The sequence below is a fragment of the Myotis myotis genome, unplaced genomic scaffold (genome assembly GCF_014108235.1).
Source record: "Myotis myotis isolate mMyoMyo1 unplaced genomic scaffold, mMyoMyo1.p scaffold_m19_p_8, whole genome shotgun sequence".
NCBI classification, from domain to species: domain Eukaryota; kingdom Metazoa; phylum Chordata; class Mammalia; order Chiroptera; family Vespertilionidae; genus Myotis; species Myotis myotis.
In genome coordinates this window covers 11,997,907-12,011,290 of record NW_023416390.1, presented here as the reverse complement: position 1 = coordinate 12,011,290, position 13,384 = coordinate 11,997,907, and positions in this window count along the sequence as shown.

Genomic DNA, 13,384 nt, shown 5'->3' with positions numbered 1-13,384 from the left:
CAAGAGGACATTTTGTGTTGTTTTGGTTTCCATGGCCACCTTTCTAGTCCCACAATAATGGGACTTGGTACAACTGCCTACCACGGATTGGTTGGCAGAATCCAGGTTCATGGCTAGGGATTCATTATGTCAGTTTTCTCACTCATGGTGCAGAAGAAAGTATGACTCTAGGCAAAAAAAGTGACGAATGGTCTACTAGTAAGGGATTAGTCATCTTTCAGGGCACATGAGGCCTCTCTCTTTAATTCCAGCACTTCCTTCAGGCAGAATGTTGTGTGTTTGTCTGTCTGTCTGTTTTTTTGGTTTAATAAAGTACAGCAGAATTTAATGGAAGGAAATTGAGCCTGTATCATTGCAAGTCCTCAACCAGCTACTGCAAGGCTTGTCTGGACAGGCTGATGGAGACACCGGACTGATGGGCAACTTTAACGCCAATGACCCCCTTAATTATGCTAACAGGATATGCAGAAGTGGTAGAAGTTTTCAGAACTCTCGCTGATCACAGCTCCCAGGCCCAGTGGAAGATTTCTCTGAATAGGTGCTGCTTAAAAAAGAAACTTCCCCCTGAGGCTCTTCGCAGCACATAAAAATCCTAATTACTCACTATTCACGTTCTTTTCTGTAGGTTCATTCTCTCTGATTTGGTGAACCTGAAATGTCATTGAGTGACCATGATTTTCACTGGGAGGATATGTGGGGAGAAGGTATGTGTGTTTATTTAGGTTTAGAATATGCATTAAACAGAGCTTCCGACACAAGGACTCTAAATTAGGTCTTTGAATCATCATGTGATTGCTATTACATTCAACGGGAGCCCTACTTGTGCATCTATAACCAGGTAATGGTAGCATATATTTTAGAATTAGTTCATTAGACAGCTACTTCAATCTTCCCTCTGGAAATGTGGAAACTGTACAGCTGATAATATCATGGGTCTCAGGTAGCAAAGAAAAACATGACATTTAATTTTCTCAATCTATAGATTGATTTTGACTTTCTTCATAAGAAAAGTCAGGAAAATCCAAAGAAACTCCAATGTAGCATTGGTATTTGACAGCCAAGGAGCATATTTTTCTATTTCAACAGTTAGATGCATCGAGTACAAAAGCAAGAGAAATAACTGGACACTAAGAATTACCATAACCAAACCAATATTTTTCCCAAGATGGAATAAAAGGTACCATTTAATAATACATGACACAACTCCCACACTTGGCAAAGCAATATTTTAAAACTAAAATTATATTGTAATTAGCCTTTCAAAAATGTGAACACTTCAATATAGGAGTCCATTAATAATCTAACTGCTGCTGCTGCAAAGCATGTTCCTCCCACACGTGTAACTTAATTAAACTCAGTTTCTTGTTCCAACCGTCAGACAGTCATGAGGAACAGGTGGCTTCCAACTTAGAGATAATAGAAGGATGCGACTTCACACGTCCACATGAAATTATCTAAGTCTTCCACCTTCCTTCTCCTGGCAATTTCCATTTCAAACACAGATTTGCTTCTACTTTATAGGATTTAAAGTTCAAGCATGATCTAGGACAATTCTAATGAAAATTAAATGTAGATTTATACAGTGGTCTTTATATTATTCCTCATACAAAGATCTCAACCCCCTCCTCCCTCCAAAACAACCTTACTTTCTCATAGACGGACATAGAGCTAGGAGGTTAGATTAATGCTAAGAATAATTACACACTAAATGGTGTGATTTCAAGGACAGTGACAGGGGATAACAAATAAAAGCCACAACCTCTAAGTACCATCTCTTTTTTCTCTAATGAGCTATAAGTCAAGTGTCATTAATTCAGAAGCCTGGAGAAGCAGGCAGGTGGCTGGAATGAGTGAAGATGACTGAGTGTAGAAGAGGCAGGAGTTTTGCTGGAGGATGCATGCTCTGTCTAGGCCGGCAGCCTCCACCCGCCTTCAGCAGATCTTTGTTTTGCCTTCACAAGGGTTGCCAGATCATCCGATGCTTCAGGATAAGAAGAAAATTCAAATTTTATTTTTTTAAAAAATGTGGTAGTTAATTAAAAAGTTAAAAGCCATCCACCAGGTGGGTCAAACCAATATACAGGCCTAGAGCCACCTTTGAGGACCGCTGCTGATTAGGATATTATTTTGTTTTGCCTAAGAAAAGAGAGGATTTATCAGCCAGACTTGCCTTGAAGTAAATCTATAATCTGAGAAGAAACTTTGAAGAAGGAAGGAGGTGTCCCACCAGTAAGTGTGTGTATGTTGGGGGGGAAGGGGGGAGGGTGAAGGGAGTTCCAAGTATACTAAGCCTCAGAGGTCAGAGAAGAGGGTCTATTACAATTAAAGGATACAAATCACAGGGATGGTGGGGACAACTGCACAGAAAAGGGAACTAAGGTCCATCTCTACGTTCTCACTGAGTAGGTTTGGCACTGTAGCGAGACAGCTGACAGTGGTGATTTTGAACACAGGAGCGCTTCCCTGAGCACTCGGGGTTCCATTGGCTTCTCTTGATGTCTTACAGCAAACACCTGATTCTTTCAGCCTGGAGAGAGTTAATCCCATGCGCCTTCCAATGAACAGCCTTTCAGCAGTAATAAATGGGAGTTGGAGCATTAATACTCCAGTTTCTCCACCTTCTGGGAGGATCACTCCACACTATTTATAGAGTTCCCCACAGGATTGAGCCCCAGGTGTCCACAGTGGTAACCATCTCCACTAAGCACCCTTTCCTGTCTTCCTCTTTTATTTCCCCACTCCCTCCCTTGTACTGCCTAGGATCATCACCCAAACAATTTAAACTCAAATCTGAGTCTCAGGTTCTGCTTCTGGGGGAACTCCAGCTAAGGCATGAAAACATCCCCAAAGGTCTTACTTGTTTTAGGTGATCTGATACCTTGGAAGCGATTTTTATATGATTGAATAGGTAGTACTGTGTTCTCTTGTCTCAAAATTGGGATCATTTTATAAGAGCTGACACTCTAAACTCAAAGTACAATTATGAAGATCAAATAAAATAATGTTCATAAATGTGCTTCACATGTTAGCAAGTGTTACATAAATGCTGTTTTTATAACTTCCTTGTTATTAAGATCCAATAATGGTGTGTCTCCAGGAACAGAGATGGGAGTGATGGTGGAGAAAGAATAAGCAAGATGAAGCTCTTTGCTGATCTGCCTGGTAAGTCTCAGAGCACATGTGTTTGACTGCATGAAGCAGCTTTTATTAGATGCCTTTAAATGTATGACATTGAAACAAGATTGGTGAGTCCATCAAGGTGGCGCTGTGGAGACCTATTCTATTTACAACACATTTAATGTATTTAGAAACTGAATTATTGTTCCCAAGACTGGGGCAAGATGAGAGTGGCTGACAAAAGTGACCAACGGAAGACATAAAGCCAGAGCTTCACAGAAAATTTCATCTGTGTAAACTACAGTGACTAATTCAAACAATAAAGTATTTAGTGTCTGTGAGACTATTTATAGTAGAAAATTAATGGGTCTTTTATACCTGATTTAATGGCCCTTTAAAGAGAAAAAATATAATCACAGCATAATCAATGAAATGAATGATATTCACAGGTTGAATAATAATTAACTATAAGAAAGGGTGATAATTTTTTCTTTAGCATTTTTGACAGTTGTGATAGCCTGGAGCTGTGGTTAGAAATAAGTAACAGTGTGTGTGTGTGTGTGTGTGTGTGTGTGTGTGTGTGTGTGTGTATTTAAAGCTGAGTGCTTTAAACACTGTCCGCAGCAGGTATGTGCAGGCATACCTCGTTTTATGGCTCTTTGTGTTTTGTTTTGTTTTAAATTGAAGGTATGTGGCAACCCTGCTTTGAGCAAGTCTATTGGCACCATTTTTTCAACCAAATTTGCTCACTTGTGTCTCAGTGTCACATTTGGGTAATTATAGCAATATTTCAAACTTTTTAGTTATTGCTGTGTTTGTTGTGGTGATCTGTGATCAGTGATTACATCTGTCCTGTTACTATTGTAATTGTTTTGGAGTGCCATGTAGTGGGCTTGATTAAGACAGGAAACTTACTCCATAAATTCTGTGCGTGTTCCAACTGTTTCATTGACCAGTCATTCCCCCATCTCCCTCTCCTTGGGCCTCCCTATTTCCTGGGACATCATGATACTGAAATTAGACCAATAACCCTACAATGGGCTCTAAATATTTCAATGAAAGGAAGAGTTGTGCACCTCTCATTTTAAATCAAAAGTGAGAAATAACCTTAATGAGTAAGTCATGCTGAAAGCCTAGAGGGGCCAAAAGCTAGGCCTCTTATGCCAAATAGAAAATTGTAAATGTAAAGGAAAGGTTCTTAAAGAAAATCAAGAGTGCTACTCCAGTGAACACACAGATGATAAGAAAGCAAACCAGCCTTATTGCTGATATGGAGAAAGCTTTAGTGGTCTACAGAGATGATCAAACCAGTCGCAACATTCCCTTAAGCCAAAGCCTAATCTGGAGCAGGACATAACTCTTCAGTTCTATGAGGGCTGCATGAGGTGAGGAAGTTGCAGAAGAAAAGTTCAAACCTAGCACAGGCTGGTTCATGAAGTTTAATGAAAGAAACTATCCTCATAACATAAAAGTGCAAGGTGAAGCAGCAAGTGCTGATGTAGAAGCTGAAGCAAGGTATTCAGAAAATCTAGCTAAGATCAGTAATGAAGGTGGCTATGCCAAACAACAGATTTTCAATGTAAACAAAACAGCCATACATTGGAAGAAAATGCCATGTAGAACTTCCATAGCTAAAGAGGACAACTCAATGCCTGGCTTCAAAGGACAGGCCGACTCTCTTGTGAGGGGCTAATGCAGCTGGTGAGTTTAAGTTGAAGCAAAAGTTCATTTACTATTTCAAAAATTCTTGGGCCCTTAAGAATTACGTCACCTCTACTCTGCCTGTGCTCTATGAATGGAACAACAAAGCCTGGATGACAGCACATCTGTTTACAACATGGTTTACTGAATATTTTAAGCCCACTATTGAGACTTGCTGCTCAGAAAAAGAAGGTTTCTTTCAAAATATTACTGCTAATTGACAGTATACCTGGTCACCCAAGAGTTCTGAGGGAGATGTAAAAGGAGATTAATGTTGTTTTCATGTCTGCCAAAACAACATCCATTCTGCAGCCCATGAATCAAGGAGTAACAACCCTGTAACAACCTATGGGGCAGGTCCTATAATTATCCCCATTTTACAGCTGAAGGAACTGAGCTAATTTGCCCAAAGCCATATAGCTGGTAAGTGGCTTAGTTGGGACATGAACCCAGGCACTGTACTTTTGGATCTTTCTAACTCCATACAACACAGTCTCTCTAAGATGGAGTGTTTATAAGTACTAGGTAAATGTTAAAGCAAGAAATTCACTGTTTTAACCTTCCTGGGCATGCTTCCTCAGGCTGAAACATCTTAAGCATCTTAGCAGGAAGCCTCTCTGTCACAATGCTTTTCATTTGCATTGTTCACTTTCCTCTTCTACAGGTTTAAATTCTATACCCCCTTGGCCTAGCGCAAATGCTACCGCATCCAAGGAGCCCTTCCTCTTAATTCCTCTTATTTTCTGCCACAAGTGTCGTATCTCTCCTTGGAACACCCTCATACTTTACACTAATTTTATGGAGCTTGTTACCCTATATATCAGTGACATATGTGTGACTTATCCCCACAATACCAGCACACTCCTTGTGTTCATTAGGGACCATCACAGTGGGAATCTCTCACAATGGCCAACCCAGAGCCTGGTCACTATATATATTGAAAATGAAAGATTTGTAAATGAGTGGATGGGTTGAGGAGATCATTGGATTGAATAACAATAATTTCTACCTATAGCCATTTACCTTTATTTTACAGGTGAAGCAATTGGGGTGTGGAGAAGTCACCCAAAGAAGACTCTTTGAACTTTCCCAAACCCAGGAATAGAGTAGGGATACAGATGCCATAAGTACTTAAGTCTTGCAGAAATTAGCTGAGCATAGCTGCTTGCATAAAATAGTGACTGGAGTCTGCTCCATGAGCAGTTGGTGGCAAAAGGATTCTGAAAGTTGTAATATGTAAATATATCTATCTCCTCAAACCAGGGTCATTTTCTTACCTTTTTGGGTTTTGCTGCTAAGGTCATTGCTTTTGAGCATCACCTTGCTCTGACTGATGCTTTGCCATAGGTGTTGAAAAATATCTCATTGATCAGGTTTTACCAACTGCACAGGCAAGAGATCATGAAAGGAGAGAGTGGCTGACATGGGCCTGATTACTTTGCTTACAAAAGCTTTTTGTAGCTGTCATTATCTGGGCTTTGCTCCTGTATACTACAGTGTCAATTTCTTAGAGAGATTGAGCAGGGCTGCCAGAGGCATTCTTCTTTGTCAAATGTTGCACTTATTATTGAGTCTGTACCCAGGGAAACATTCATCTCTTGTGGCAGCCTTGCTGCCATGCGAGAGATACCAGATTCAGTCCCAGCGAAGTTTAAGGAGGTCTTGATAGAACAGAATGGATGGGTGTAGAGCGAATGAGAGTCATTAGCTTGAGGATGTGTGATCAGTGTGTCAGCATAGTAAGTTGCCACAAGGATTGAGAGTCAGGAGCCTTTCACAGCTGGAGATGCTCAGAGTAAGCTCAGTTGAGATCACTATGTGTTTCTTAGACACACCCTTCTTTGACCTCTATTCCAGACTATTTTTAAAAGAGGCGACAATGATTCCTTATTAATGAGAAGCAATAGATGTATTTGATTTATTGGTGATACTTAGGATTTTATTTTTTCAATCACAATCTTACTGCATCCTAGTCCAAAATACATTAATATCATCACAACACAGAATGCAATCAGAATGCGCTGGTTAAAATGGTATTGTCTCATGGACTGTTTCTTCCCTTTTCTACCTGCTTTAGAAATAACCATGGTACCAGGGCATCTCTAAAAGAAGGAGCAAAGTCTATACCAATTACATTGTCAATTGTTAACCAAGAGCTACATGAGACCATAGTTTATGATGCAAGGGGAAGAAAAAATGTAATTCCTACTTCTGATGCAAGAGGCAGAAATAACCCAATTTTGATGAATGATCTATATTTGAGCATGGAATTAGAAAAACCTTTCTCTCTCTTGTACAATGAGCAAGCAGGGTATAGCTATGACTGAAAGAAAATGAATACCTAGATCTTTAAGTATTCTGATCTAAGGAATCTGCTTGATTTTCTCTCTCAGGCACAGCAGTATTGGGGAAAAACACCTCAGAAATTTGACACATTTTTAATAAAGTTTTATTTATTGCAAGAAACCAACATTCCTTTTATCTCTGACTTTTCACACCATATGAATTCAGAACACAACCCCTGTTTAAAAATAATATATATATTTCAGAATAGAAAAATAAACTTGCCTGTGCATGGAACATTTCCAAAGAGAGAACATGAACAAACAGGTTTTTAATTTCAGGTGGGAAGTAGACCTTTTGGTCTAAACTTAATTGCAGATGACAAACTCTCATGTCTAGGACTTAACTAGCTACCACCCGATGATGGCTTCCTTTAAATATGCAAATTAAAAACAAGTTATTTATTTATAGAGGAAATAGATAATTAACCATACACAACACACAGCTACAGTTAGAGATCTCAGTTTTCTAGAAATCAGGTAGCTGAGGATGTTTTAGTCATTATCTTATCCCTGGAGATCATGTTCTCCTTCACACAAGTAGCATTAAACTGCTTTTTAGGTAAAGATTGACAACCTGAAGAGGCGCACCTTACAGTGCTGAGTAGAGAGCTGGCTGTGTGGCAGCTCCCAACCTCGGTGAGAGTTTAATCCTCATGAACTGCATCTTTACCCACAAAACTGTTTATTTCAAAGAGCAAGCATCTGACTTCTTCCGTTTCATACTCTGCTGGGTTTTGAAAATTGGAAGCACATTGTTCAATTAAGAACCAATTAATGTGACATTCCAGCATGAAAGAAGTGTTAGGCAAGAGGAACCCACTGCAAACTAATCAGGATAAAGTTTCATTGACTCGCAAGTTGCTGTTTCTTAAAGGCATAAGAGTGTTCTGCATTTATACCACCTCCAGCTCTTGGAACTTGAGTTCTTAAACTATGTAGGGTCAAGTTGAGTCAGGATCATATGGCGATCTTCCCAGAGGAGCCCAATTTCTGCAAAAATGTGCGCCCCATGGGTACACTCTTTCTCTCACATCGGTATTTAGTCATTACTTTGCAGCTGATGTTCCTGTTTGTCATGTGACTCAAAAGATAAATAGCAACCAGAAACCCAAAGGGCAGGCTCTCAACCCCGTTCTCTCAGGCACGGTCTGTGCGGTGAGCTTCAGTTTCCTCATCTCTTAAATGGAAGCAACAGCATCTATTAAATGGAACAGAGTGGCTGTGCCACTTGCTACCAGAGAAGAATAAGCCCTGGTTTTTGAATAAATGCCAGCCTCAGCAATTAATCCATCAACTAAAATTCTTCTTGCAGTTTCAATTAGATTGAGAACCCTTCCCTGGTTTCCACTAAGGCTGTTGTGCAACATTTCTGCAAGGCGAACAGCTGTCTGATTCCACCCCAGAGAGAGCTCTATTTCAGCTACTCCTGCATTCCTAGTTCCTAAAGCACTCGGGGACCCAGGGGGTGGAAGGCACTTATCAGCATCGCAAGATGATATTTGTTAGTCGCAAATAAGCCTTGCTAAAAAGGCCGGCAGTGATTATACTCTTGTTAACAAGTCACTCAACATTCTAGTTGCATTCACTCCACCAACATCTAGTTGAACATCAAAGAACTTGGAGTAGCAGGTTTCATGGGGATTTTTTTTAATGTCCGAAGATCTCCTAAGTAGAAAAAAAAAATCAAAGATGGAAGCTGGTAATCTCTCCGCATCATCTCCCATTTCAAAATGAAGGTGCTGGGAGATATCCTATGTGGTTGTTTGGTAGATTTATTTATTTTTTTTAACTTCATTGAAGACAGCTTTCCAAATAATATTCTAAAAGAAACAGCTTCACCAACATTCTCTTCAGACCCAGAGAACCATACTCAATTCCCTTTTCCTTCATTCATGCCATTTCCATCTCCATTTTCTCATCCAGCCATTCTCACCTCCTACAGTGCCCCTTTTCATGATGTTCAGATACCTCAAATACTGCTGTTAACCTAGGAATAAAAAGACCTTTCAAAGTGAGAGGCAACCAGCATTTATTTGGGCTCAAAGAACAGCTATTTTGGATGCACTGATTCAGGCACGTTGATATAAAAGACCAACACAATGGAGTAACCATTTTAAATTGTGAGAAAATTATAATTAGTCATATTCAAATACTTTAATGCAAGTGAAAGTGAAATATTAACCAAAAGAAAATTTCTGCTCATTTGCTTTCTTAGAACAAATGTCTTTTATATATATTTATTATAACCTAGTGATACCATTATCTCTTTTGAAAAGTAAACCTAATTTCACTTTAGTCCCAAAGTAGTCCTATTATTTAAAAGACAGTAGGTATTTAGTGAGAAGACTCAACTTTAGGAAGGATAAATTTACTCTCTTTGCATGATAAAGGTTAGAAGATATTTTTTTAAGTGGTAACCAAATATTTGTAGCTTGTATACTTCCTTTCTCATTACACTGTTTGTGACGAAGATGAATTAATGCCGTGCCATTTTCTGTTCTCATTACAATCTTGATCTTGAGATGAAATATTGGATGCTTAATGTTTTTATGAATGATAGCAGAAAACTGTACAATATTGACCTTTTTAATATTCCTGTTTCTGACTGGCTGGCATTTCCACTCCTCCTCTTCCTGTAACAATTCCTACTAATACGGAAGAAAAATTTAGGATAACTAGCCAATGAGAAAGCAGAATATTGAAAAGGTCAACAGAGTACAGTCTTTCCTATAAATTCAAAGAAATTTATTAAGACATTGAAATCCAGACACTATAACTCATGCTTATGAACAAAATATGTAATTCATATTTGTGAAAAATAACCCTGTTTTAAAGCCTTCTCATTACTGTGAAAAAGGGACAACATAATTATTCAAGACTAAAAACAATCTCCTGAATATTTTATATTGTTACAGACTGAGAATTGCAAAAAGTAGTTGTTGCTTTTGGTTGAAGGCTGAAGGCAGGCAGCAGAGACCAGCAGGGAGGGAGAGGAAGGAAGGAAGGAAGACCCTGACCCATCTTCCCTCCCACCTCTCATCTCCCACTGCCCACTGGCTGAGCCCAGCTGGACACCAGGGGACCAGAAAGGTCGGTTGATTCAATGCCTTAAAGTTCAGGCTCCAGAGGTAGAGAGCAGGGTAGAGAAGGTCAGGCCCAACAGTATTCAGCAAAATGTCTAATGCTGCAGAGGGCCTGACACAGGAGTAGGAGAAACTGGAAGAGAGGCGTCCAGTCCAGGGAAGCAAAGGACATGCTGAGCAGTGGGAATAGCATGAGCCAAAGCAGAGAACAGCCTCTTATGCTCAGCACTGATACCAGCAGATGGCTGGAGACATGGGCATTTATTTTGAGTGGATGTAATGTTTTCACTCCAACCAAAAGCCACACTACTTTCTCTGGGCTCTGGTAGTGCCTCTTCCTCCTGCCCCTCTTAGGTTGGAGGGTGGTAACAGGTCCCCACAGTTGGTAGCATCACACCTATTGTTGGTTTTCCCTTTTCCTGCCACGCTTTTGTGAACCCTCCCTTCATTACCTCTGGGACTGATATGCTCCCCTGTGAATCGTGTCCTGCTGTCCTTCACCGACCACCAATGAAGTGACCACTGCATTTTTGTTTCCCCTCTTGTGCTTGTGCCCTTGAATCGTTGCACCGGTCATACTTCACAGCCCACATTTGTTCATCTCCTCTGTGGTCTGGAAGCTCCTAGAGAGTAGCCTGTGCCTATTCCCCAGTCCTAGGGCCCAGGACGGTGCTAAAAGGCTGCGTGAATGGGTGCACCACTGGGAATGCTGCCCTGTATTAAACCAGTGTGACAGACATTTGTTAGAGTAGTTGGAATGTCTCAGCATTTTGGAGGGAGTTAATTTTTGCTTCATCATGGTGAGCTCTGGTAAATGGTTTGATTACTCAAGCTTAACAGGTTTAGAGACTCAATTCTTTATCTCAAGTAGAGTCTAGCTAATGATTTAAATTTGCCAACCTTAAGAGATATAGCCCTAACCGGTTTGGGCTATATCAGTGGATAGAGCGTCGGCCTGCGGACTCAAGGGTCCCGGGTTCAATTCCGGTCAAGGGCATGTACCTTGGTTGTGGGCACATCCCCAGTAGAAGATGTGCAGGAGGCAGCTGATCGATGTTTCTCTCTCATCGATGTTTCTAACTCTCTATCTCTCCCCCTTCCTCTCTGTGAAAAATCAATAAAATATATTTTAAAAAAAGAGAGATATAGATATTTATAATAAAATAATTTCATGTTAATAGTTGATGACAAAAACGGTGATTGCCCAATGGACAGCAATTATTTTTCCCTGAGTTTTATTATGAAAAATTTCAAACATACATGTTTTGAAAAAATAGGACATCCTCATACTCACTCGTCACCTAGATTTGATAACTATTAACATTTTTCCATACCTGTATCATTTAATTATCTAAGTTTATATGTGTACACACATTTATTCATCTATAATACTTTTTGCTGAATCATTTGAAAATAAATTGCAAACATCATTAACACTTTAGCCCTACCTAATTCTGCATGCGTCTCCTAAATCGATGTTTAATCGCCTTCTAATCTTACTACCACTATCATACCCAAGAACACTGGTAATAATTCCTGGATTGCATCTAACTACACATTGAAACAGTGTGTTTGCCACCCAGACTCGGGGAGCAGGGGCACCTTTGCCCCCAGAGCTGCTCTGGTTTCATCTCAGTTGTATCTGGCTTGCTGCATTTTTTCTAGATGTCAATATCTGTCAGCTTTTGCTGCAGCCATTGAGATCAACAAACTTAACTGTGTGTCTATGTGAGCATTGAGCAGTGAGGGGAGTTTTTTCTGGGCTTCAAGGAAGAGGCCTGGACTGTCTGAGACAGCAGGAAGTAGGTTATCAGCAAGGAGGGGCTTCAGATCTCTCCCCTTCATTTCTCTATCTTTTCCCTAATCCCGGGCTGGGATAGTTTACATTCTTCCTCTGAGCTGAATTTATTTCTGTCTTTTCCTAAGAGAAAGGGGAGAGAAACATCTAGATATAAAAGAGGACCCTCCTGTGGAACTTGCAAAATAGTCAAGTGTCTCCAGAACCCATGCTGGGAGGCCATGCTGGCCCGCCCTCTAATTGACACCCACATCTTCCACGCTCCTGCTCAAATATATGCTTTATTTGTTGTCGCTGTCAAAAAACTTTAGGGCTCTCATTCTTGATTTACAAAAAAGCAAGTGAAGCCCCTGAACTAACAACATTTAGTTGTTTTGATTGATTTTCCCCCTACTCCTCTTGTGGATCAATGGACCAACTATTTTTTAAAATAAAATGTTCTTCACCTTTGGGTAGAAATAACAACATTACAAAGGGAATTAGGTTTGAGGTTGGAGGGCTGCTTGGTGAATACTGAGTTAGCTCAAAGGGAAGTGATGGTCTTAAAGGACCTGCTTGATGCTAGGGGCAGATGATGAGCAAGGGGCCTTTCAGAGTGGGCACATCTCCAGAGGTCATCTCCTCCTCTCTTCTCTTTACTGATCAGAGTGCATTAGCCAATGAGGAACCAGAGTGTTTCTTCCCCTGCCCCCTCTGCTTCTTGTGAGGCTTCCAGATTTGGGTCCATCTCCACAAAGACCCAGGTCCTGCAGGACAACCATTCCCACCATGATACCTGTTTCCATTCATCACCTCTGATAACACTACCTCTTCCCAATTTCCCTCCCATTTTGCTGTTAATAATCTCTGATAATAACCTCACTGCCCCCCATGTGTCTTCTCAGCTCTCCCATACTGTGTAGCTGATTTCCTATCTGTATATATGAAAGCCTAAGTGACCAGCTGATCGTTCGACCAGCTGACTTGTAGCTATGATGCACACTGACTACCAGGGGGCAGACGCTCAATGCAGGAGCTGCTGAGCTGTGGTGACTTGGCAGCTGCAGTTCTTGGGTGATGAGCCCCATTCCAGGGTGTGTCACCCAAGAACCACCCTTTCAAAATCCAGCACCCCTCAGGGGATGTCGGAGAGTAAGTTTTGGCTGATCCCCATAGGCCAGGCCAAGGGGGCAGGGATTCATGCAAGGGTGGGGCCCTACCAGCCCACCCTTATCAGGGCCAACTGGGGCTGAGCTGCCTGGGTGGATGCGATGTGGGAGGTTGGCCGCCAGCCCCACCCCTGATCAGGGCCTGATCGGGGCCAGGCTGGTAGGAAGGAGGGGCCGCAAGAGGTTGGCCGG